The sequence below is a fragment of the Humulus lupulus genome, chromosome 8, assembly GCF_963169125.1.
Source record: "Humulus lupulus chromosome 8, drHumLupu1.1, whole genome shotgun sequence".
Taxonomy (NCBI): Eukaryota; Viridiplantae; Streptophyta; class Magnoliopsida; order Rosales; family Cannabaceae; genus Humulus; species Humulus lupulus.
The window spans coordinates 65,288,832-65,294,549 of record NC_084800.1 but is presented as its reverse complement, the minus strand read 5'-3'; positions in this window follow the sequence as shown (position 1 = coordinate 65,294,549).

Genomic DNA, 5,718 nt, shown 5'->3' with positions numbered 1-5,718 from the left:
AACAAATATATAAACATATACTAAACACAATCAACAGGGCTACGCCCTAAAGTTTAATCACAAAGGGCCATGCCTGTAATGCCCCAAATTTCCTAATAAGGTTTAGGACCTTGATTAGGAGGTCGGGAGGGCCATAATCGATTTATTATAGTATTTAATGATTATATGCATGTTTACGTAAATGATATTATTATATGATGGTGAATGCATGCATATGGGCTCATATGTTAATTATGAGGGTAATTTGGTAATTTGGCCACTGTGGGCGTAATGGTATATTTTGGGTGCGTGATTGTGATTAATTAATATAGCCACATTATAAGGTGGATTGGTTCGAGCTAATCGACATGAGACGATCATGGGATGTAGGTGTTCGGTCTAGTCATAACGGGTTTAAGTTCGGGGCTCGGGGTGAGTCTCGGGGTGAATTTAGTGATTATAGCGTTACCGGAGATTTTAGGGTAACGGGATATGATTTAATGGTATTTGAGAATATTGAGAATAGCGGGAATTGGAGAGCGTTAATTATGATTAACGGTATAGGTTGAAAAGGACGATTTTACCCTTGGGAGTGCTTAGAAGCCTTTAAATGACCTAGGGGCATTTATGTTATTTGGCTTGGATATACAAGAGGTTTAGTAGGCTGTAGAAAACAGAATCAAAAACAGAGTCTATCTTCTTCCTTCTCCCTTTCTCTCCCGTACAAGGTTTCCTTCACTTTTCCCTTTGGTTTTTGAGAGCCCAATTGAGGAGTTAAGCTAGGAAATTAAAGGTGGAAGCTTAGGAGTTTGGTTCAGCCATTAAAGGGGGTTCAAACTCGGATTTAAGGTAAGTTTCAACCATTAGTTTCTAGTTTATACTCTGTTTTAGTTTAAGATTTCAGCTTGTGAATTCTTGGTGGTTAAGTGGAATTAATGGGAGTTAGGTTGATGTTTGGTTTGGGTTTTGATGAGGGGGAGTTATGGGTGATGTTTAGAGGTTTAATTGTGTGTTTGGAGAAGGTTTTGAGTTGATTTGAAGGCTTGGTTCTAGGGGAATATGCAGGGGAGGCCGAGCTGGTGCGTTGCTGATTTTTGGCTGATCTGGGTAATGAGCCGCGACCTGGCTTTTGTGTGCCGCGGCCTAAGGTGGTTTTTGAGGCAGAAATGCCTCTGTCAGGGAGATGAGCCGCAGCATGGCTGTGGTGAGCCGCGGCCCATCAAGGCAGATTTGGCCAAAAGTGGGTTTTTGGCCTAGGGATGCTAGCTTAAGGCCTCGGGGTTGGTCCTAGTACCCGGTTAAGTGGGGATTGATGTCCCGGATGCTAGATATTGGTTTGGAAACTTATGTTGACCATTTCTATTGATGGTATCTTATATTTGGTTATGACTAGGTGACCGCTAAAGGACTAAAAGTTGATCGTTCTCAAGGGTCGTTCTTTTAATCGTTCTAGCTCGACTTTGAGGTAAGAAAACTGCACCCTGTGTATATGTGACATGCATGGCTATTATGATGCATGTTGGTTGATTATTGGGTATGACATGCATGGCTATTATGATGCATGTTGGTTAATTATTGAGTATGACATGTATGGCTATCACTGATGCATGTTGGTTGGTTATTAAGCGTGACATGCATGGCCGTTATTGGTGCATGTTGGATTGCTGGATATATTGCATATGATGCATGAGAAACATGTGATTGGGACATGCTTTATATACTGAGTATGATATTGTTCAGAGCTTGAGCCTCTGTGTTTATACATGGCCCTAATAGCGCTAATACCTGTTTAGTAAGCATGCTAAATGCCTTGTTTATGGATATGGAACATGTGATATAGGATTGGTGGCATGGCTTACCTGTGTATGGCGCTGACTTATTAGTCAGAATCGACAATGGTGCCAGATCCGTCTGTGAAGCTGTGACTTATTAGTTAAGTTCACCGCGGGCTGAGCACTGGTCGTGCTTTACCGACCCAAGGGTCAGAAGTGGCAGTGCGTTGTGAACGGCGGGCCAAAAAAAGATTAGATCTAATCAAGGTCGGCATTGAATGACTCATATGGGGTATTAATGCTGGACCGACCGGAAGGTCAATGAGAACTTATAAGCGCTTGCCTGGTCTACGACCAGATGACTATAGCCAAGGTATATGACCCCGGTGACCGTTTGTCACAAGGCTAGGGGACGCTGTCCATAGTTTCGACTCTAGAGTCGTGAGGAATGTTATGTTGGTGACTAATCACCTTGCACCTGTCCTAATCGAACTTATGAAAGGATCATTTATCAGTTAAGCCCTGGTGACCCTATCGTCACACGGCTAGAAGGAGCGATGCTCATTATTGTGACTTTTGGCTATTGTCACCTATTTGCTTGGACTGATAGTCCTGAATGGTTATCATGATCGATGTTGATATTATATCATGTTATCTGTTGGTATTATACCATGTTATCTGTTGATATTATATCATGTTGAATTGTGTTTTCTTGCTGGGCTTCGGCTCACGGGTGCTACGTGGTGCATGTAAAGGCAAGAGGAAGCTGTACCATCCTTGAGTTGGAGAGCTTAGGTGATGATGTGTACATATGCGGCTGCTCGTCCGCTACGGCAGAGGTTTAAAGTGGAACTAGGGTTGAACCCTGTTTTGCCGCTTAGAACGGCCTGCTGTAAATACTTTCTGTAATAAACTCTGAAATAATATTTTCGGGATCCCAATGTATATATTAAACGTTTTAGTGAAACGTTACACCCTAACCAAAATGTTTAATCCCTAAACCGCTAATCATACTTAGTTCACGATTTTGGCCAAATGACTCGATTAGCGAGTTTAACACTGTTTACGAGGCACACCGTAACGCTCCCAGGAGTTGGGGCGTTATAATGCCCTGCAATACAAACAGTAGGGCTACGCCCTGCTCTATAAGTACAACAGTTTTCTTACCTGTATCCCAACCTTCTTGAGCACTGCAATCCCGAGCACAGTCCTCTAACCCGAGCCTCGCTGAAAACCTAGTCACAACACATTAACAATAGCCATCCATCAAGCTTTAATCCAATAAATAACTTCGGGATAAAATTCTAGTCTCCAAGACCTTGGATTCTACCAAACCGAGTGGTAAAATCCTTCCCGAGCCTTAACAATTAGGTTCCCGAGCCAAAAACCTTCAAACAGCCAACATTTAGAGCTTAGGTCGTGGCCCAGCCCCTTATGGGTCGCGGCGCACCCCAAGTCAGAGGCATAAAGCCTCCCTGATGAGAGACATGGGCTGCAGCACTCCCATCCTTGGGCTGCGGCGCACCTGGCAGACAGAGGCTTCCAGCCTCTTCGACACACATGGGTCGCGACGCCTGAAGAACAGGGCCACAACTCGAGCCTCTAAACCCTGAAAACCACCATTTTTCCTGTGTTTTCTTCGAGCATAAATCCCAATTCTCATAATTCAAACTTCAATTAAATCCATAATTGATCTTGAATTCCTTATCCATATACCCTAACCAACACAATAACCCCATATACCCAATAATCAACCTTAACCCACCTTGGAAACCAAATCCATGCAAGCCTAAGTTCTAACAACAAAACCAGCAGAATTCAACTTGATTGTCAGGTTTAAGAGCTCACCTTTGAACTTAACTAAGCCTTTGAACTAATCCCCTGAGTTCCAAGCTTCTAGCCTCCCAAGTTCCAGCCTTGAGTCCTTAATCTGTTGCTAATTTTCTTCAAAACTTCCAAACTTCAATGAGGGAAGAGGTGAGCATAGAGAGAGAAAAAGGCTGAGTGTTGCTACTTATCCTTTACTTAATTCTAGTGGTTTCTCAAATCACGTGAATGTATATTCAATCTTAGCAAAAAGTCTAAAATGCCCCTTAAGTTATCTAAGTCCTCAAATATCATCAGGGCAATTTCGTTAATTGCCAAATCCCGTTAAATCCTCAAATATTCCTATAAATCCTGTTAATCCCGAAATATCCAAATAATTACAAAACTACAACCCGTTACTTAATAAATTCCAAGCACATATAATATCCCCAAAATACCCTTAGGCTCCTCTCAAGCCGAGTATTCGACCCTGTTGTGACTTTCTAGAAAAACTGCTCCCTAGGATTGTCTCGGATCGTGCATCACAAATATATCATCACTCATACGTGGTATCAATCACAATAAACACAAATATAACATTTATGCCCTCAACGGGCTAAAATTACAAACATGTCCATAATAACCAAATGGAGCCCACATGCATATTTAATTCACCTAAAGATGCATTTCTAATCACATACTCATCAAATTCATTTAATAACATAATTAAATCAATTATTTCCCTCCAGGCACGCTAATCAAGGCCCTAAGCCTTATTAGCAAATTTGGGACGCTACACTCAACATTTTATTGAATCATCGCCATTATAATGCAAATAAAGTGCACAACTCATCTATTAGTTGTTGTCAACAATGTCCCACATTAATAAAGATATCTCTAGAAATGGAGAGCCGCCATTGAGAGGACAATGAAGATGGATTGTCGTTGAAGTCATGCCTTCGTGGGCTTGAAGCACTACTACAAAAAAGGCTTTTTAGGGCTCGCAAAAAAGTTTTTAGGACTCGCGGGGCACGAGTCCTCTATTTGAGAGCCTTAAAATTGAGATTTTTTAGGACCCGAGTCCTAAAAGAATGTTTTTAGGGCTTGCATTGCGAGTCCTAAAAAGTTTTATTTTTAATTTTAAAAAAATTAAATGGTAGTCAAAGCTCCCGCCAGAGCTCCGACGATGACGACAGCGCCACCACCCCACAGTGGTGATTCGGTTCGATCATTTAGGGGGTTTTGAAGCCCAAAGCACAGCAAATGCAGTGGTGGTAGTCATTTGGCTCGGGGTGGTCGGAAAATGCCCAAAACGTTTCGGAAATCCACATGGTCGCCGAACTTTGGAGGCTTCGTCGACTAGGCTAGGGGGCGCGTGAGGCCATGGGCTCTCGGGGCTGGGGGTTTCGGGGGCCGGGGAACATCGTGGGTCGGCGCATGTAGGTGGTGGGTGGTGGCCGGAGCACCGTTGTTCATGGCTGGGCTGTGGGGTTTCGTGAGAGAGAGAGAGAGAGAAATGGGGGAAGAAAGCAAAGAGAGAGAGAGAATGGGTTGTTGTTTTTTTTTCTTTGTGATTTAATATATATAATAAAATTTTAGTTAAAAAAAATTATTCAAACTTTTAGGACACACATAAGTTTCTAGGGTTCGCTTTGCGTGTCCTAAAAGAAATTCTTTAAGAACTCTCAATGAGTGTCCTAAAAAGTCCATGAACTTTTGTTAAAAAAAATTCAAACTTTTAGGATACGCATCCGTTTTTAGGACTTGTTTGGTTAGTGTGATTAGATTGGATTTGATAATTTTTATAATGTAATTTTGTAATCAAATTCTAGAAGATGTTACAAAAATTAATTTAACAACCTAAGCAATCTCACTAGTTTAGGATAACTTAATCCTATTGAAAAATTTGGGATAATATTATCCTATCCAATCCCTATCTCCATATACTTCCTTGGTAAAAAAAATTGCTATTTTCTTCAAATTTAGTGTTGGCAAATGATCAACTATTCATTCTTCTATATTTTTCTCTTATATTTTTTTAGTCAAATCCAATTTCACTATCCAAATTTGACCTTAAATTATAGTATGTAAAGTGTATATTTTGAATAAAATAATGATTTTCTATAATATAAAGAAAGTTAATGATGTAAAATTTCAAATA